Raw genomic sequence first — 22,049 nt, forward strand, 5'->3', positions numbered from 1 at the left:
ACAGTAATCCAATCTGGAGATGACCAGTGAGTGAATGATGGTCTTAGTAGCATCCAGAGTAAGAAAGGATCTGATCCTGGAAATATTTTTGAGATGGAAACGGCATGACTGCGAGAGGTACTGAATGTGTGGTTTGAAGGAAGGAGTCAAGGATGACTCCAAAACAGCGTACTTTGGAGCTAGATGAGACAGTTGTGCGATGAAGTGATAATGAAATTGTGGGAAGCGAGGTTATACTGGAGGGTGGGAAGATGATCAGCTCATACTTAAACATTTTAAGTTTAAGAAAGCCCTGGGATATTCAGGAACAGATAGCTGAGATACAAGTTAGAACAGAGGTCAGGAGAGGAAAGGTAGATCTGAGTATAATCAGCATAAAGATGATATTGGAGGTCAAAAGAGCTGATGAGTTCACGTAAACAAGATGTATAGAGGGAGAATAGGAAATGTCAAAGAACAGAACCTTGGAGAACACCTACTGTTAGTGGAAGTGGGGGGAAAAAGTCATGAGAGGAGACCGAAATGGAACGGTCAGAGAGGCAGGAAGACAGTCACAAGAGCTAGAGGACTAGAGGAGGGGAATATCAAGTAGACCAAGGCAGTGAAGGATTTGCAGGAGGAGGGGGTGGTCCACAGTGTCAAAAACAACAGAGAGGTTAAAAAGAGGAGAATAAGCATAGACTAGTGGTCCTTGGATTTGGCAGCTAGGAAATTGTTCTTTTGTGAGGGCAGTTTCAGTGGAGTGGAGAGAATGGAAGCCAGGCTGAAATGGGTCAAGCAGGGAGTGGGAGGAAAGAAAGGAATTTGTAGACAAAAGGGAGGAGAGAGAGATGGGTCAGTAGTTGGAGAGAGTGTTTGGATCGAGGTTAGGTTTTTAAGAATGGGGGAGACAAGTGCATGCTTGAATACAGAAGGGACAGTGCCTGATAAGAGGGAGAGACTGAGGAGGTGGGCAAGATGGTAACAGGCAGAAGAACACAGTTAGCGGAGGAGGCTGGAAGGGAGAGGGTCAAGGGGTGTGATGGAAGGGGAGAAGGACCGAATGAGGACCATGACTTCCTCTCCAGATACAGGGGAGAAAGATGTCAGAGTTGGTAAGATGGATAAGGGAGGTGTGGTCAGGGAAAGGAGGGGGTAGAGTGCTGAGGGACTGATTGGATGCCTTGTCCTGACATATGGAGTAAATTTTAGATGTAAAGTAGGTGACAAAGTCAAGTGGAGAAAGTGAGGAGCGGATGGGCAGAGGCGGGAGTTGAAAGTGGCGAAGAGACGCGGGGGGTTTGAGGACTGAGAAGAAAAAAACTGGATTGGAAGCTAATGATAACCCAATAATTTTAGATTTAGATGACCTGAACTGTTTATCAATCCTGGAATCATTACAATCCGAAAATACTACAAGTGAACAAAGTAAATCAATATATAATATTCAGGATTCCCTCCTCTCCTCCTCCTCCCTCTCCTATCTATATCCAGATATAAACAAATTTAAGAAAAAAAATCACATTTTTTTCCTCTTAGTCATAGGAGCACTGGTATACAACTCTCTTATAAAAATACTTTGAGGGATTTTAAAAGTCTCTGCTATTCTAATCCACATTGGGGTAGATAAATTTATCTTATGGTGAAAGGATGGCCCTCAGAACACTTCAGGATGACGACTCCATAATAATTAAACCTGCCGACAAGGGCGGTGGAGTCGTCATCCTGAACAAACAAGATTATATTAGAGAGGCTCTTGGTCAGTTGCAGGATGTTTCCTTTTACCAGACCTTGGATAGTGATCCTAAAGTGAGGTTCCAAGGGGAACTTAGGATTCTATTAGAAGGGGCAAGAGAGAAAGAGATCATCAGCAAAGATGAATTTCACTTCTTATTTACATGTCACCCTATTACACCGGTGTTTTATTATTTACCTAAATTACATAAATCCTTAGTTTCACCACCTGGGCGTCGTATAGTTTCTGGTATTGGGTCACTTCTAATCTGTCTTTTTATGTTGATCATTTTTTACAGGGTCACGTTGTTTCACAGAGGTCTCATATTCGTGATACTCTTGATCTTTTAGAGAAATTAAAAGATATTGTCTGGCGCCCTGGATACGGATTTTTTACCCTCGACGTCCAGGCATTATATACTTACATTCCACACGAGGCAGGTTTATCTGCAGTTAGACAGACATTAGACAGTGGTATGAATACCTCTGTGGAACAGCGTGACTTTTTGCTAGATTGTATTTGGTTTATTTTAACGCACAATAATTTTATTTTTGACTCCACCCTCTTTTTACAAATTCACGGGACGGCCATGGGCACCTGCTTCGCCCCGAGCTTCGCCAACATCTATATGGGCGTGTTTGAAGATCTTTAAATCTGGGGTGGCCCAGCCGGGGCGAATCTGGTGTTCTATGGCCGTTATATAGACGATTTAATTTTTGTTTGGGATGGGGATAATTTGTCAGCCACTCTTTTCACTGATTGTTTGAACACTAATATTATGAATTTAAAATTCACTTCACATTTTAGTCACAAACTAATTAATTTTCTCTGTCACATTATCTGTTGCTGATGGTAAAATTGTCTCTACACTGTATACTAAGAAGGTAGATTGTAGTTCATTCTTGCACTATAAGAGTGGACACTATCGCCCTTGGGTTCAGAATATCCCAAGAAGCCAAATGGGTAGAATCAGACGCAACTGTACCCAGGATGCTGATTTTGATTTACATGCCAATAGACTCAGAGACAACCTCTTGGATAGGTATTACCCTTTGGGTTTGTTGGAAGATGCAAAAATCCATGCAGAAAGAATACATAATTTGAAATCTGGACAGAATAGTGAGTCCAATATAAAGACCAATATTCTTAAATCGGATAATGAATTGAAAAGAAAAACAAAGAATATAGATACATCTTTATTATTTGTTTCTCAATTCAATAATAAATCCAGACGGATAAGTACTATTCTTAATAAGAACTATAAGATCCTACATTGCGATCCAATTCTTTCAGAAAATATTGCACTAAAACCAACTATAGTATTTAAAAAGAACAGAAATCTAAAGAGCTTTCTAGCCCCAAGTACTTTTAGGAACAATTCAATAAAAACAGAGACAACTAATAGCTGGCTATTACAAAAACCTAAAGGTTGTTATACTTGTAACCATACGAGATGCCTTACTTGTAAACATATTATAAATAAATGTAAACAAATAATATCGGTGACATCTGGTGATACTTTTGACATCAATAGTTTTATTAACTGCGAATCTTCTTACGTTATATATGCATTGAGTTTTAGCTGTCCCTTACAGTACGTTGGTCGTACCACACGTACTCTGAAGGAGCGTTTTCGTGAGCATAGATTAAATATCCTGAAGTGTCTGGAGGGACATAGTGTCCCCAGACATTTCTCTGAATTTCATCATAGTAATCCAGAATGTTTAAGAGTTGTGGGGCTAGAGATTATCAATAAAACATTACGGGGTGGCGACAGGTTCAAAAAGTTATGTGAAGCAGAATCTAAGTGGATTTTTAGACTACAAAATTCTTTTCTACTTCAGGGTCCATAGGGTATCCACAGGATACCTTGGGGTATAGGTGTGACGTCAGTCGCAGGGCACCAAAGAGTTAAGCTTTCAGCCTCCCAGGATGCACTAGGTCCCCCTCCTATACCCCGCCCCCGGGCCAAGGCACCTCAGTTTAGTTTGGTGCCCGGCCGGAGTCGGGTGCACCTGTTGGAGTGGGGGCTAGAAGAGCCCCTGAAGCTTTTTCTTCATGCAGCTGTGGCTGCACATCTGGATGAACAGCATGGACAGTCAGTCCTGACGTCCATGCTGTCTTCCCTACACCCCGCCGGTACCAGAACGCCGGTACTGATCCGGGGATGCTGGTGGGCGTCTGGGGTCACAGCTAGCGGTGACCCCAGATGCTCCGGACCATGGCCGGATTCAAGGGGGACAGAGGTAAGCAGCGGGGTCCCGCGGTGGGTCCCCGCTGATCACATGGTCCTAAGTCCCCAGGTAGGGGGCTCCCTGGGGACTGGCTGCAGCGTGGAGCCAGGCGACCAACCTGCGCTTCCACTACCCCCTGGGACAGCGGACCGCAGCAGAGCGGTAGCGCTGCGGCGTCCCAGGGGTTAAATGCATGCCAGGGGAGCGCACCTTCCCTGTCTCACAGCCGGCGCCTCCCCCGCTGCACACAGCCCTCTCTGCATGCTGCTGACTGGTCCTGTGGCAGCGCTCCTCCCCCAGGCCAGCCTCCTCTCTGCTCCTCGGCGGCCATCTTCTCCAGAACGCATGGTGAACGCTGCTGGAAGCGCTGGACGGAAGCATCGTGGTCTGGGTCCCCCCGCATACCTCTCCTCCGCTGTGGCTCAGGTCTGTGTATGCAGCGCTGTGTCCTACCAGGCCCTGTGTCTGTGTAGTTGAGTAATCAGCGCTGTTAGTGCAGGAATTGTTATTTCTCTGCATTGTATGTGACTGTGCTAGCGCTGCCTGTAACTTTTCTTCTCTAAACTGTCAGCTTTATTACTGTCCCTGTTCTTCTGCTAAAGCCCTTGCGGTGCGGTGCTGCAGGGTGGTCTCTCGCCTATTTAATACTTAATTGGTGAGAGAGGTCACATACGTGGTGCCATCATGTCTGAAAGTGATTTTCCCCTCCGGCTACAGTGTACCACGTGCAAAGTACCGTTAGCGGAGGGGGAGGGTAGCGCGGAGGGCCTTTGCCGGCAGTGTTTGTCCATGGCGCGGCCTATTACGGTTACAGCACCGGTACAGGAGCCGCCCTGGGCTTGTTTCGCTCAGGCGTTAACAGCTTTAGTGGGCCAGTTAGCTCCGCAGCCCGCGTTTACTCCGATGGGTTTGTCCCAGCAGTCTGTGGTGTCGTCACCCATGCAGGGGTTCCCACGACAATTGGTGGTACCCCACAGTCTCCCTATTTCCCCGCTCCCGGGTTCTCAGGAGCCAGCGTGGGTTAACTCCCTGACGAGTTCTGTACAGCACTTGTCGGATGTGTTGCAAGGGGAGTCTGTGATGCGGCCTCATAAAAGGCCGGTGGCGTCTCTGTCCGCTCCTTATGAGGATGACGAAGGGACGTCTGATGATGGGGAGATTCTCGATCCTTACGATCAGGAACCTCTCCATACTAAGGACGCTGATGCTAAGTCCAAAGTATATATTCCTGGACTTATTCGGGCGGTCCGCACAGCCTTGGTGATTGAGGACGAAGTTCCCCCAGCGGCTAAATCTAAGTATGCCTTTTTCAAAGATGTGAAGGGCGATGCCACAGTCTTTCCTCTTTCGGGTCAGTTGGTGGACCATTTAGAGGAGGCGTGGAAACAACCTGGCAAAAGATACCAGCCGCAGAGACGCCTGGCGGTGGCTTATCCGTTCGCGGATAATTATTTTGCTAAGTGGGAATCCCCTCCACAGGTGGATTCTCACGTGACCCGTCTTGTCCGTAGTGCCACATTGCCGATGCCATCCATGTCCTCCCTTAAGGATGCTACGTACCGCAAGGTAGAAATCTGCCTGAAGTCCGCTTATTCCCTTGCAGGGGGGGCAGCACGGCCGGCTATGGCCATTTGCTGGGTTGCCAGAGCGATGGAGCGCTGGGCGGATTCATTAGAGGCTTCTTTTGAATCCGACTGTCCGGCCGAACAGGCGGAGTTGATTGGCAATCTCCGTGATTCGGCCACCTACATCAACGAGGCGGCTCTAGACATTAGTACTCTGGTGTCTAGAATTTCTTCAGCAGCGGTAGCTGCTCGTCGCACCTTGTGGCTGCGATCCTGGAAGGCGGACGCAGATTCCAAGAAAGGTCTGGAAGCGTTGCCGTTTACCGGAGAAGTTCTCTTCGGTCCGGATCTGGATAAGATTGTGGTCACGCTGGCGGCAGCCAAATCTGCTTGTCTCCCGTCGGCCGCTGCTCCTTCTGGTTCGGGACCATCGTCCTTTCGGTCATCTAGGGCCCAGGGCAGGCCCAAACCACAGTCGTTTCCTCGACAGGCTGGCCCTAAGAAATCGGTCAAGCCCCGGAAGCAGGCATGGAGTACCAGACGTCCGGCCCCCAAGCCAGATGACAAGCCTGCGGCCTGACGGTCCGGGCCTCCCTTTGGGGGATCCCAGGGTGGGAGGCCGCCTGCTACAGTTCGCCCAGTGTTGGTCGACCACTACGACAGACACTTGGGTTCTGGAGGTGGTTTCCCACGGATACGCCCTCTCCTTCCGGCACAGACCCCCGGCTCGCTTCTTCACCACGGGTCTCCCATCAGACCGGAACAAGGCTACGGAGCTGCGGAAGGTATTGCACACTATGCTCCAGGCTGGAGTTATAGTGGCTGTTCCATTCTCCCAGAGGGGCCAGGGTTTCTATTCAAATCTATTTTTGGTACAGAAACCCAATGGGTCATATCGTCCGATTCTCAACCTCAAAGCACTCAACAAGTCTTTGCCGGTCCCGAAGTTTCGGATGGAGACCCTACGGTCCATCATTCTGGCGCTGGAACCTGGGGACTACTTGGTGTCATTGGACATACAGGACGCTTACCTGCATGTCCCTATTCTTTTGCGCCATCAACAGTTCCTCAGGTTTGCAATCCGCAGCGACCACTTCCAGTTTCGGGCGTTACCTTTTGGCCTGGCAACAGCACCACGTGTTTTCACCAAGGTGATGGCGGTCATGGCGGCTTCTCTGCGGCTGCAGGGAGTCCGCATGTTGCCGTATTTGGACGACCTGTTATTGGTGGCAGGATCTCCAGAGCTCCTGTTACGCCACTTGGACCTGACCATTGCACTGCTGCAACGGCACGGCTGGCTAATCAACTGGCAGAAGTCCACTCTAATCCCGTCTCGGAGGATTCTGCATCTTGGAGCCTTATTGGACTCGGGACAGCAAAGGATCTTCGTGACGGAGGACAAGATCTCTGCTTTACAGTCAAGGGTGCGCAGTTGCCTGCACAGCCGCCGGGTGTCCTTACACTCGGCGATGAGGTTACTGGGCTCCATGGTGTCGGTGTTCGACATGGTGGAATACGCCCAGTTTCACTCCAGACCTCTGCAGCACCTGATCCTGTCCAAGTGGAACGGGCTGACTCAGTCTCTGAAGTCCCAGACGATTGTGCTCACCCAGGAGGTTCGCCTGTCCCTTGCGTGGTGGTTACAGACGACCCACCTCAACAAGGGACGTCCGTTCTGGGTTCCAAATTGGGTCCTGTTGACAACGGACGCCAGTCTTCGGGGCTGGGGAGCAGTTTCGGGTCCACACTTGTTCCAGGGCAGGTGGACGCCGACAGAAGCGGAGCTTCCAATAAATATCTTGGAACTCCGTGCGGTCTTCAATGCTCTCCAACAGGCACAGCGGTTTCTCCAGGGTCGCCCGGTGCAGGTCCAGTCGGACAACGCTACCACCGTGGCCTACATAAACAGGCAAGGAGGAACTCGCAGTCGGGCGGCTCTCGTAGAGGTCTCTCGGATCCTGGTTTGGGCGGAGCGCAATCTTCCGGCCATATCAGCGGTCTTCATTCCGGGAGTGCTAAATTGGGAGGCGGACTTTCTAAGTCGCCAGGACGTTCATCCGGGGGAATGGTCCCTGCACCCGGACGTTTTTCAACTACTGGTGGACAGGTGGGGTCTTCCAGAAATCGACCTCATGGCGTCCCGGCACAACAACAAGTTGCCGGTGTACGGGTCTCGCACAAGAGACGAAGGGGCGTCTCTGGTGGATGCTCTGTCCGTCCGGTGGACGTTCCGGTTCGCATACCTGTTCCCTCCGGTCTCCCTTCTTCCACGGGTAATCCGGAAATTCAAACAGGAAGGAGGGACGCTCCTGTTGATAGCTCCCGCGTGGCCCAGACGGCACTGGTTCTCAGACCTTCAGGGTCTGTCCGTGGACAGTCCTCTGCGGTTGCCGCTACGACCGGACCTTCTGTCTCAGGGTCCTTGCCTTCACCCGGACCTGACTCGGCTGTCTTTGACGGCGTGGCTGTTGAGACGGCCATGCTGAGGTCCCGGGGGTTTTCCAGCTCTGTGGTGCGTACCATGTTACGAGCTCGGAAACCGTCTTCCGCGAGGATATACCATCGCGTGTGGCATACGTTCTTCCAGTGGTGTCGACCGAGAGGTTATGCACTGCGGGAGTTTCGTCTGTCTCGGATTCTCGCCTTCCTGCAAGCGGGACTAGATCATGGGCTTCGCCTTGCTTCTTTGAAGGTACAGGTTTCGGCCCTATCTGTCTGGTTTCACCGTAGGATTGCTACAATCCCGGATGTGCGCACCTTTATGCAGGGTGTTCTCCGCATTCAGCCGCCCTTTGTTCCACCTGTGGCGCCTTGGGATTTGGCTGTGGTCCTGAGGGCTCTCCAAGGACCGCCGTTTGAACCACTGGGCTCAGTGGATCTTAAATGGCTAACAGCTAAGACTGTTTTCCTTCTGGCCATTGCTTCGGCCAAACGTGTTTCTGAGTTAGGGGCTCTTTCTTGTAGACCCCCTTTCTTGGTTTTTTATGGGAACAGGGCAGTGCTCCGCACTCGGCCCGAGTTTCTTCCCAAAGTTGTTTCCCGGTTTCATGTTAACGAGGAAATAGTTCCGGCCTTTAACTCACCGGGTCTTTCCGTGGGTGAGGCCTCTTTGGATGTTGTGCGGGCCTTAAGGACTTATGTTGACCGCACTTCTTCGTTTAGGAAGTCGGACGCTTTGTTTGTCCTCTATGGCTTCCGTAAAAAGGGTTGGCCTGCTTCAAAGCAAACTTTGGCAGCCTGGATCCGTATGGCTATTTCTGAAGCTTATCTTCATGAAGGCCTACCGGTCCCTCCTTCTCTGAAGGCTCATTCCACTAGGTCTGTGGGTCCTTCGTGGGCAGCTCGACGTGGTGCCTCGGCAGTTCAGATCTGCAAGGCTGCTACATGGTCTTCTGTCCATACCTTCGTGAGGTATTACAGGTTTGACACCTTCGCCTCTCAGGATGCTTCCTTCGGGCGGCGGATTCTCCTTTCTGCACAGGAGCGTCCCCACCCTTAAAGGATACTGCTTTGGGACATCCCCAAGGTATCCTGTGGATACCCTATGGACCCTGAAGTAGAAAATATGAGATATGGTAAGAACTTACCCTTGTTATCTCTATTTCTACGAAGTCCATAGGGTTCCACAGGACTCCCGCCCTGTCGCACCTGTGCTGCAGATGGGCTTTGCTCTGGTCACCGGTTTTCCGTCTCCCCCTGGTGAGAATGTGATTCTTGTATGTGTCCAGATCTTTGTTCTCTCTCTTCCTTCTCCTCCTCCGGCCTATGGCTTGGTAACTAACTGAGGTGCCTTGGCCCGGGGGCAGGGTATAGGAGGGGGACCTAGTGCATCCTGGGAGGCTGAAAGCTTAACTCTTTGTTGCCCTGCGACTGACGTCACACCTATACCCCAAGGTATCCTGTGGAACCCTATGGACTTCGTAGAAATAGAGATAACAAGGGTAAGTTCTTACCATATCTCATATTATCTCCAGGTGGACTTAATGAGGCAATAGAATTTTATGAGTAGATGTTTAGCTTGGGTTGCTTGTTGGGTTGTCGCCGATTCCATACGTACTGTCTGGTCGATGGAGTGGCCATGACCCACCTAGCATTCCTTGTTTATTTGATTTATTTAACTTTTCATGTGTATGTGTATATGTGTGTACCTATGTGGATATATGTATATGTTTACATGTATATATACATGCATATATATGTGTATATGTTTGCATATTCATGTGGTGATGGATTGACCATGGCCCATTCAGTTTTTCCTATGTGCTAGATTAATGTACAATTTTCCATCTATCTATATTTAATGAATCATATATGGTTTTTAAAAAAGGTTTTAGTTATTGTTATTGGATTATTAATTTAATTTCATATAGATTTATATTTATTTTTATATATTTTTTTATATTTTTTTTTATTTATTTATTATTTTTCTATATTTATTATTTATTATTTTTATTTAATATAATTAGTATTACTGTTATTAGTATTATTATTAATAATGTTATTAATGTATTTTTTTATATAGTAATTACATTTTTTCTTTTTTTCAATCCGATATATTTGTCATGTTTTTTTGCTGGGACATAAGGCTATGTCTGTGTGTATATATAATTTTTTATTATAAGTAGTTTATATGTGCTAATGCTGTATTAATGAGTACTAATATTTAGATATTAATGATATTTGATGTTTTGTTCTTTTTGTTTTTATGGTATAATTGCATTGATAATTACCATATGTTCCCTTTTGATATATATGGGATCATCCTATAAGGAGTTAAAAAAAACGGCTAAAATTAATTAAGCACTTATCCAATGATTAGAAACCTACTACTATTTATGCAGCGAGTTTATAATGGGAGAACATTTTAGCTTGAAAAAGGCTACAGTGTAGCCGAAACGCGTTGCTGTTCTCTTGGATCATTCTCTGGATATTATTTTACCATCCTTTATCATCTGCATATTTGCCTACACATGCACCGGCTGACCCTTATTCTTGGCGTGAGATTCCACTTGAAGAGGCTGTTGTGGTGACAGAGACGGGCTCCGATATAGAGCTGGCATACGGGGGTTTCCTCCTTCCACTGGCTAACCACCTGGCTGCGTCCTGATCCAGCTCTCAACAAGCCGGAGACAGGAGACATTCGTCAGTGAGTTTCCCAGCTACTTTGTCTGATACACCAATACGAAACTCAGCCCACACGTGGAGCCGCCTTGTTTGCGGTCTGACAAGCTCGACCGCTGTCATACATTTAGCGGTTGAAACGTAGACAGGAGTCCTGTTTATTTGCAAAACTCACTGTGAGTTCTACACTCTCCGGTTCCCCTGAACCCATTAAAGGTACTTTGTCCATTTATTTTTCATCTACAGGATTGAAATTATATGCAGGGACTTCACCCGATCTCGATTATCATTTTTGTGGATTATGTCCTTATACTACAAATTTTAATTCCAATTTCTGACTTTTGTTTTCTCCTTGCCTGTAGGCAAATTGTGTTATTCTTTTATGCAACATTGTTTATCATTTATATTTGCATTGAACTGTATCCAGTTTTAATACTTTTATTACATTTGTATCTAACTATTTGGCTCTTTAAAGATCAGGAGCCTGATCAACTCCTTATCTATTTATAATCTATTTTCCTATATTTTATATATATGTTCAAGGTAGAATAAAATATTTGTATATTACATACTATTGCCTGTGTCCCAGCATAAATATTAGAGCGCAGTGAAATTTGTATTTTCTTGAAATATGACTGTTTATAGAGGGAAAGGGCAGCATTGTAGGATAATAATTAATAATAATTTTATTTATATAGCGCTTTTCTCCTTAAGGACTCAAAGTGCTTTACATTTGCCTTTTACAGTACATAATACAAAATAAGCTTAAACAAGGGACATTAGTGAAATGCTTGGGTGAAGAGGTAAGTCTTGAGTCTATTTTTGAAGGATTCTAGAGTGGAGCCCTCTCGAACTGTGCGGGGAAGTGAGTTCCATAAGGTTGGAGCCCCAAAACTGAAAGCTCGACCCGCAGACGAATTCCGGTAGATTCTAGGTACTGTTAATAGTTGTCCGTCAACGGATCGCAGTAATGGAGTGGGACTGTAAGGAATCGGAAGCTGCTTTAGGTACCTTGGGCCATGGTCATGTAGGGCTTTGTAAGTTAGTAAGCCAATCTTGAAAACAATTCGCCATCTGACAGGCAGCCAGTGAAGGGAGTAGAGAATGGGTGTTATGTGACTGGAACGGGGCTGGTTGGTTAATAGCCTGGCAGCTGCGTTTTGTACTATCTGCAAGTGGTGCAATTCTTTTGCTGGGAGTCCAAGGTAGAGGGCGTTGCAGTAGTCTAGGCGTGATGATATAAATGCATGTATGACTTTAGGCAGATCTTCTGAGGGAATTAAGTGCTTGATTCTGGCTATGTTCCTCAGATGAAAGAATAAGGATTTGATTGTGGCTGATACCTGATGTTTAAGTGTCAAGTCACTATCCAGGACAACACCAAGATTCCGCACATGTTCAGTGTTTTGTAATTCTGATCCCCCAAGCGTAAGTCCTGTTGGTTGGCTATGCTGTAGCCCTGATTTGTGACCTATCATAAGGACCTCTGTTTAATCAGGGTTCAGTCGCAGCCAACTGGCACTCATCCACTCAAGGATGAGAGCATGAATTTAAAATGGAGGATGTTTGCAGGTATCTGGTGCATTGTTCATCCCAGTTACAAAGTTCTCCATAAGTCCGAGTTTGATGTATAACGTGGGCAGACAAATGTTTTTGTTTTTTTTAAACATTACATTTTTTATTATTTCAAAAATTTATTGAGGTTGGGTTTGGGATACAGAAATAAAATAGGGTAGGGGTACACAGAAACAGAAAAAGAGAATTAGGTACAATGTTTGCTGAAAGGAGCTAACATATTTAATATAATAATATTAATACAGTTCGGAACTAACAACTGTTCACGTCCATCAATAAGCGAATACAATACTTTAATCCAGTAGTCGCTGATGGTAGGCCGCTAGACTGACGAGATATAGACTACTAGGTAGATTAGGGTGATCCAAATGGTCAGGGCCGTAGAAGGGACAGGGTAACTCTCCGTGTAGTAACCCTTGATCTACTTAAATTCGGGGACCTATCCTCAACTCAAAATTTTTGGTTCTCAAGGTTTGGATTTTGAGGACCAGTAGTCAGACCAATTAAACCACTGAATCAGTGGGTTTCATGACGTTGAGGAATAATTCACCACAGCAGTTTCAAACTCATAGTGAGTTTGGACTTTTTTTTTACTATTTCCTATTTCCTCCAAAGTGGGAATTATAGGGGATCTCCATCGTTGAGCTAGCATTATTTTAGTGGCAATAAGGATGTGTCCCATTAAGTGACGATCATTGGGGGTCCTATCTACTTTGTATAGATGAAAAATAGCTATAACCGGATGTGGAAAAATAGTGATCTTTAAAATTTTTGATATTAAGATAAATACCTCTTTCCATAGTGAGGAAATAAACGGGCAAGTCCAAAATATGTGGAATAAAGAGCCTACATGGCCACAGTTCCGCCAACATAAATTGGAGTGAGATAACATGCATCAGTTTAGGCGTAAAATATAGTCGGTGAAGTAATCGGTAATATTGTTCAATGTGCGACATACATTTTGAAATCCTATAATTAGTTTTAAAAATTATACGGCAGTCTTCTTCGGAGAAGACACACAAAAGGTCAGCTTCCCATTTCAAAATCGTTGAGGGTTTATTAAATTCCGTGGGGGTCATTAGTTGAGAATACCACCATGTAATACCTCCTTTGTTATTAACTTTATTTAATTGATTAGCTAAAAGTTTCCAAAGATCATAGATGATATATGGGGGTGGGGTGGGGTGGGGTTATACTTTGTAACCAATGTCTGATTTGTACGTATTTATAAAACTCACTAAAAGAGGTGTGAAATTGAGCATTAATTTGGGTAAATGGCTGAAGAGTGCCGGATGATGTAATTTCTTTAAGTGAATACCCTGTGATCTCCAGGTCTCAAAACTTAAATTAGGTATTAAAGTGGCCAATCCCTCCAGTGAAAAACCCGTGGAGGGAAGATTAACCTCTGGTGTCGCATCAATCATTTCTAACCAGGCTTTCCTGGTTGTGGATATCGCTGTACATTTTTCAATCCACAGGATCTTAATTCGAGATGGTAACCAGAGACAGCCTGTGAGTGGAAATGGGGAGGCCATATCCCATTCCAACTGGACCCATGGCATCAATTTCCCATTTGAGAACCAAGAGTTTACTTGTGTTAATACAGACGCTATTTGGTACCAGTGTAGGTCCAGGAGTCCCAAGCCTCCCTCTGTCTTGGATAAAGACATTGTTGTCCTTGCTTGCCTAGGTTTCTTACCCTTCCAAATATAAGAAGAGAAGAGTTTTTGGATCTTAATGAGAACATAGTGAGGGATTAATATTGGCAATGTCCGAAAAAAATACAATAACTTTGGTAGTACCACCATCTTTAGGGCAGAGAGTCTGCCCATCCATGATATATCGGACATCATCCAATCCTTGAATAATAACGACAATTGTCGTATCAATGGTAGGTAATTAGCTGCTATTAAGCTTTTGGTAGTGGCTGTTAAGTGAATTCCTAAATATTTAATAGAATGGTCCTGCCAAGCATATGTATAATTTGTTTTAAGAGAATCCAGTAAATGTTGTGTGAAATTGATAGGGAGCGCCTCCGTTTTGGAGCAGTTCAACTTCTAGTAAGAGACCCCAGAGAATTATTTAAACAAGCTATGTAGAGCAACTAAGGAATTCATCGGATCTGTGAGTGTCAGCAGGATATCATCTACAAACTGGTTTGTTTTATACATTTTGCCATAAAGGATGGAGCCTTCAATATTATGGTCATTTCTGATGGCTTCTGCTAATGGTTCGATCGCCATACCGAACACCAGTGGGGATAGGGGGCATCCTTGTCTCGTACCATTTGTGATCGGGAAAGGGGAAGACAGAGTGCCATTAACAAAGACTCTGGCCGAAGGAGATGAATATAATGCAAGAATTGATGTTAGAAAACTACCCTTAATACCAAATTTGACCAATACTGCTTTTAAATATTTCCAATTCAATCTATCGAACGCTTTTTCTGCGTCTAGTGATAGAAGTAGGAGGGGTTGGTCAAAGATGGAAAAAGATTCAATTATATTGTTCACCTTCCTCGTATTGTCTGGTCCCTGCCTTCCCGTCACAAATCCTACCTGGTCTTGATGTATCAAAGTTGGTAGCAATGGGTTAAGTCTGTTCTCTAGGAGTTAAGCAAATATTTTAATATCCGTATTGAGGAGTGCGATTGGCCTGTAATTAGCCATGGATGTCAAATTCTTACCTGGTTTGGGAAAAGCTACTATTTTTGCCTCTAACATTTCTCTCGGGAAGGAGCCCCCAGACGATATATAGTTAAACAATTGCGCTAAAATAGGAGATAAAGTATCTTGAAAACATTTGAAGAATTTGTTTATATAACCATCTGGTCCCGGAGCCTTATCTAAGGGAAGGGATTTAATAACAGATAATATTTCTTCTTCGGACCAGGGAACTGTTAGTGCGTTCAAAGTGTCGGCATCCAGGGATGGTAGATCCACTTTACTAAGAAAATCGTCAGTCTGGATTAATGATGGTTGGGGAGTCATAGGGTCATCTTTTAAATTGTAAAGGGAGGAGTAATACTGCGCGAAGAATTCCGCTACAGCATAGGGATCTGTGAGTTTGGTACCTCTGATATTGGAAATCATTCTTATACTTTCTTTCGCTCTTTTCCCTCTTAACTTTCGTGCTAGCAAACGACCCGCCCTGTCTCCCTGCATATAGAGCTTTTGGCGTAGTTTAAACATTGTCTGATGGACTTTTTTGAGTGCCAAAGTGTTCCATTCATCTCTGGCGTGAAGCACTTCCCTATAAATTGTATCGTTGTTTGGGTTAAGTTTATGTTTAGAATCTAAGTCTGCTATTCGACACTCGATATTTGCTTGTTGGAGGATAGACGCCTTATGTAGATGGGCTGCTGCCTGAATAGCTGAACCCCTGAGAACTGCTTTTAGCGAGCACCAAAAAGTAAATGAGGAGGTGTCCTCTGGTTTGTTGGTTTCCAGAAACATGGATAGGGCATTTGATATTAATTGTTTAGATTCCGTATGAGCCAGAAGGTATTCTCCCAGACGCCAGGGGCCAGGAGGAGGTCTCAATCTATTTATATCCCATTCAATTGACAGTGCTGCATGGTCTGTCCAAGCAACAGGAATAATTGATGATTGTTTAATGTAAGGCAAGGACCATTTATTCGCCAGGGCAAGATCAATGCGGGAATAGGATTTATGCACTTGCGAATAAAAGGTGTAGTCCTTCTCGCCTGGATGCCCTGTCCTCCATACATCGTAGAGCTCATATTCGCTAAGTATTCGTCTAAAGCCCTGAGATTTATCTTGGGAGAATTGAGGACTCATTTTAGTTTTATATGAGGATTTATCCAATAACAGATGCGGGGCGATATTAAAATCTCCTAATAATAGCAAAATCCCTTTTTTATACTTATGGAGAGTCGTGCAAAATTTCCTAATAAATGATATTTTTTTCGTGTTTGGGGCATAAATTGATGCAATTGACACTGGGGCATTATCTAACTTACCTATAAGAATAAGATAACGACCCCCCTTATCCTGTATTTGTTTTTCCAAAATAAAGTTACTTGTATTAGAAAAAAGAATTGCCACTCCTGCTTTTTTGGTAGGGCCGTTGGAAGTATAGCAAATAGGAAATTTCAAATTAGAAAATCGAGGGGGGGCGGATTGTTGGAATGGCAATTCTATTCCATATTTTACTACTTCTATGCTAATCAAACTAATTATAAAGTGTCACAGAAAAGGGGCATCCTACAAGAAATAGTTAATTATATCTAACAACCCTGGGTGGGTACATTGCTATGATAAAGGATACTGAGTCTCTGGGAGCAGTTAAGACCAGTCCTGGTTAATATGCAGGTTGTCTTCTAGACATCTCACAAAACCCCATCTATAATTGATGGATGCCTTTTGTAGGGCTCTGGTAACTGGCAGAAATAATCTCCTTGATGCTAGCGTAGCAGCAGAGAGGTCACCAAAGATTTGGATTTTTCCCAGGACGGCAGCATCTGCTGACCTTGCTGCGTGAAGGATTGCTTCTTTAATATGAAAAAAGTGCACTCACATCAGAACATCCCTAGGAGCATCTGTAGGAGCATTACGAGCTTTGGGCAGTCTGTGTACACGGTCCAGCAAAAAATCAGAAATCTGTGTAGTTGGTAGAAGTTTCGTAAATATTTCCGTTACGTGTTCTGTCAACTCTGAGTTTGGGACTGTCTCTGGAATTCCACGAAGCTTGAGATTATTTCGCCGAGACCTATCTTCTAGGTCTGCGGTCTTGATCCTCAGGGATGTAACCTCTGACTGTAACTCTTCATGAAGCGTGATCAGTTCATTATGTGATTTAACTACTTCCTCTAACTTGTTCTCCAAATGATCTGTGCGAGACCCTAACTCGTCCACCGAGCGTTGACAAGATTGCAGAGCTGCTTTAAATTCGGATGTAATATCGTCCTTAAAGGAAGCCAAGAGCATCCTCATAGAGCCCATTGTGAGTGGGGCATCATCTGCAACTTCCAGTTGGTTGCACGTAGCTTGTGGGGGGCCATCAGACGAGACGCTTACCGCAGACTGGTGTTTACTGCTTTTATTATTTGACGGGCCTGCTTTGTCCATTTGTGAAGGAGACGCTTTAAAGAAAGAAACTGGTGGAACAGTCGAGGTCTTTGGGCGTTTAGGTGCCAACATAAAAGAGCCGGAGGCCCGTTGTTATGTTGATTAAAACAGAAACGGGAGCCTGTACTGTTACTCAATATATAGACGGGCGACGGAGGGCCAAATTGGGATTAGTGAGAGTGAGCCCACATTTCGTAGCAACAATGGTATTACTTGAAATGTAGTCTGAGTGTCGTAGACGCAGCTCCTGCAACAATAGATTGGCAATTGACAGTGTGCCAAATATCCTGAGCAATAAAGAGCCCTTAACTGCACAAGATACCGGTGATGCCGGAGGCGATAATGACATCCAACATTAACCGACTGCCAGGAAAGGCCAAATGTTAATAGTAGTCAGGGTTCCTGGTCTGGGGCAGGGCCGCCTAATGTGTAGCCCCCTAGGTATCCAAGTAAGGGTAAGATGGGACTGAGGAGACCAGTAATGGACACCGCTGCTGGTGACTTCCACAATATTGTGAGCTGTGGTGGAGCAACAAAGAGGTGAGAGGAGAGCCAAAATGGCGGCCGCCTGTCAGTAGGAACTCAGAGTCGGGCCTTACCTGAGGGCTCAGGTGATATATATTGTGAGGGCTAACCTGCCTGACCGGGTACACAGGCAGAGTGGGCGGCTCAGGTATGTGCGACTAGCTCTAATGGCGGCCGTTCCGATCCGCGATCCACACTCACGTCTAGAGTCCGGAGCTTTCAGGCCACTAGCCGGCTCCCGGCTCCCTGCGGCAGCGTGCAACCCCCGAAGCAGGAGATTAGACCTGCCCCCACAAGCCAGCGGCTGCCGGCGGTTTGTTTCTCAGACCTCTGTATGTTGCGGCCGAACAGCGGCCGTCTTCAAAATCGAGGCCGTGGCTTGTGATTGCTGGGAAGGCCTGAAGACGTGCGGGTCCCCCAGTCTGTTTCTAGAGGGGTGACGACCCCCGGAAATAGGATCGCTGTGTACACAGGGTTAGGGGCTTTTGTTCAGGGTATTTTTACCCCGTACTGCAATTTCCAACCAGGGAAAATAAAGATAAAACTGCAGAGCTCTCATATAATGCAACCACTCTGCTCCAGAGTCAGGCCACGCCCCCGGGCAGACAAATTTTGCTCTGATCAAACGGGACTGTGATGGACATTTTTTCCATGGCCTACAATGCTTCTGCATTTCTGTATTTAGATTTTCTAACCTGTGTATTCTCTAGATACCAAAATTCCCTAGTATTTGACAAAATACCCCTACATCTTCATAAATGGGGTATATCTCTGAACCGAGAGCTAACTAAAGAGTTTTAAATGTCATATTCATACTTCTAATTGATTTCAGCATGCGAAGAAACTATTTTCACATTGAAAACATTATAACTGTTGCGCAGTGTAATCTTTTAATCTTTAGTTTAAATAGACGGATATGCAAGTTCAATGAAATGCTGTATTTAGTTATGATTGTAACTGTTCAGAGGACTTTTATGTTTTTCTAGTTGAATATTTGACAATCCTTTTTTTTTTTTTTCTTCTACCTGCATCTTGTATTGGTAATATTGGTGTATAATATGTCATGCACTAATATAGGGGACCTGCATATTATTGCCATTTGTGCTTCTAACTGACAGCCTATATAATGTTTGTTTGTTTTTTTTAGTTAATTACACTTAAGAGTATATAAAATGTAGACTTTTAGATATGATGTACTGTCTTTTTTTTTTTTATTCGCTTTTAATATGCATTTTTATTCAACAGTCTATGGTGTACACATCTTGGCACATTGATAACCAAAGATAAATATAATTGCAAGCAATATAAAATCATGTATATTTCTTTTTATGGCTTCTCTATCTTTTTTTTCTAAAATTGACTGCTAGACCTACGTTGTTAGTTTAGCCAACGTGTAATAAAATGTACTTTTTCTCTCTTTTCTTTCTATAATTGACTGTTAGAGCTAAGTTACGAGTTTAGCCAGCCTTTATGCCCAGATGCAAATTTGAAATATTTGAGATTGCATGTATCTTGTTACCAAATTGAGTATAAAATAATAGCATTTTATGTGTTGGGTATGAATCCCGGCGGCTTAATAGCCACCGGATGAAATACCAACAGTGGAAGCCCATCAGAATGAGAATCCCGACGGCGCAGGTAAGTCACCTAACCCTACCCTTATATAATGCCCCCAGTAGTGGTCCTTACATAGTGCCCCAGACCCAGTACTGGTCCCCCTCCTATGCAGTGCCCCTTATATAATGCCCCAGTAGTGGTCCCCTTGTATAGTGCCCCCAGACCCAGTAGTGGTCCCCCCCCTATAGAGTGCCCCCAGTAGTTGTCCCCCTATGCATTGCCACTCAGTAGTAGTCCCCCCTATGCATTGACTCTAGTAGTGCCTCCCCAGTGCCCCCATGAAGCGGTCCCCCCTATACAGTGCTCCCTGTAGCGCCCCCCTCCCCATGCAGTGCCCCTTATACACACACACAAAAAAAAAATCACAACTTGCTTGAATCCCCGCTCCTGACGCGAGCGCCGCAATCCGCTCTGAGTCCCGGCTCTTCTCCTGCACTCCGCGTCATGACGTCTCTCCCATCATCACTCGCTGCGTGGAGAGCCGGAAGGCGGAGCTTAGGAGTGAGCTCCAGCCGGCACCCTCCGTTGTGCAGCAGCCAATGAGAGTCTGACTCTCCCTGCTGTTGCCCCCCCCCCCCCCTTTATCTGGCCCTGATAATATTTACATATAGATTAACATGTGTTAGTAATACAATTTTATGTCGAATTAAACCATACACTCCAGTTCAGAATTCCTTTCTACTTCAGGGTCCATAGGGTATCCACAGGATACCTTGGGGTATAGGTGTGACGTCAGTCGCAGGGCACCAAAGAGTTAAGCTTTCAGCCTCCCAGGATGCACTAGGTCCCCCTCCTATACCCCGCCCCCAGGCCAAGGCACCTCAGTTTAGTTTGGTGCCCGGCCGGAGTCGGGTGCACCTGTTGGAGTGGGGGCTAGAAGAGCCCCTGAAGCTTATTCTTCATGCAGCTGTGGCTGCACAACTGGATGAACAGCATGGACAGTCAGTCCTGACGTCCATGCTGTCTTCCCTACACCCCGCCGGTACCAGAACGCCGGTACTGATCCGGGGATGCTGGTGGGCGTCTGGGGTCACAGCTAGCGGTGACCCCAGATGCTCCGGACCATGGCCGGATTCAAGGGGGACAGAGGTAAGCAGCGGGGTCCCGCGGTGGGTCCCCGCTGATCACATGGTCCTAAGTCCCCAGGCAGGGGGCTCCCTGGGGACTGGCTGCAGCGTGGAGCCAGGCGACCAACCTGCGCTTCCACTACCCCCTGGGACAGCGGACCGCAGCAGAGCGGTAGCGCTGCGGCGTCCCAGGGGTTAAATGCATGCCAGGGGAGCGCGCCTTCCCTGTCTCACAGCCGGCGCCTCCCCCGCTGCACACAGCCCTCTCTGCACTGTGCTGACTGGTCCTGTGTCAGCGCTCCTCCCCCAGGCCAGCTTCTCTCTGCTCCTCGGCGGCCATCTTCTCTGCAACGCATGGTGAACGCTGCTGGAAGTCTGGAAGGAAGCATCGTGGTCTGGGTCCCCCCGCATACCTCTCCTCCGCTGTGGCTCAGGTCTGTGTATGCAGCGCTGTGTCCTACCAGGCCCTGTGTCTGTGTAGTTGAGTGATCAGCGCTGTTAGTGCAGGAATTGTTATTTCTCTGCATTGTATGTGACTGTGCTAGCGCTGCCTGTAACTATTCTTCACTAAACTGTCAGCTTTATTACTGTCCCTGTTCTTTCTGCTAAAGCCCTTGCGGTGCGGTGCTGCAGGGTGGTCTCTCGCCTATTTAATACTTAATTGGTGAGAGAGGTCACATACGTGGTGCCATCATGTCTGAAAGTGATTTTCCCCTCCGGCTACAGTGTACCACGTGCAAAGTACCGTTAGCGGAGGGGGAGGGTAGCGCGGAGGGCCTTTGCCGGCAGTGTTGTCCATGGCGCGGCCTATTACGGTTACAGCACCGGTACAGGAGCCGCCCTGGGCTTGTTTCGCTCAGGCGTTAACAGCTTTAGTGGGCCAGTTAGCTCCGCAGCCCGCGTTTACTCCGATGGGTTTGTCCCAGCAGTCTGTGGTGTCGTCACCCATGCAGGGGTTCCCACGACAATTGGTGGTACCCCACAGTCTCCCTATTTCCCCGCTCCCGGGTTCTCAGGAGCCAGCGTGGGTTAACTCCCTGACGAGTTCTTTACAGCACTTGTCGGATGTATTGCAAGGGGAGTCTGTGATGCGGCCTCATAAAAGGCCGGTGGCGTCTCTGTCCGCTCCTTATGAGGATGACGAAGGGACGTCTGATGATGGGGAGATTCTGGATCCTTACGATCAGGAACCTTTCCATACTAAGGACGCTGATGCTAAGTCCAAAGTATATATTCCTGGACTTATTCGGGCGGTCCGCACAGCCTTGGTGATTGAGGACGAAGTTCCCCCAGCGGCTAAATCTAAGTATGCCTTTTTCAAAGATGTGAAGGGCGATGCCACAGTCTTTCCTCTTTCGGGTCAGTTGGTGGACCATTTAGAGGAGGCGTGGAAACAACCTGGCAAAAGATACCAGCCGCAGAGACGCCTGGCGGTGGCTTATCCGTTCGCGGATAATTATTTTGCTAAGTGTGAATCCCCTCCACAGGTGGATTCTCACGTGACCCGTCTTGTCCGTAGTGCCACATTGCCGATGCCATCC

At 46.2% G+C, this 22,049-nt stretch overlaps 1 protein-coding gene across 3 annotated transcripts in view; it reads left to right on the top strand.

Annotated features, from left to right (window-relative positions):
- Positions 1–22,049, top strand: part of ZMYND11 (zinc finger MYND-type containing 11) — a 145,534-nt gene that overhangs the window by 40,518 nt on the left and 82,967 nt on the right. The gene's annotated exons all lie outside the window — the stretch shown is intronic.

Source organism: Taudactylus pleione, unplaced genomic scaffold (assembly GCF_031769625.1).
Source record: "Taudactylus pleione unplaced genomic scaffold, aTauple2 ptg000380l, whole genome shotgun sequence".
Taxonomy (NCBI): domain Eukaryota; kingdom Metazoa; phylum Chordata; class Amphibia; order Anura; family Myobatrachidae; genus Taudactylus; species Taudactylus pleione.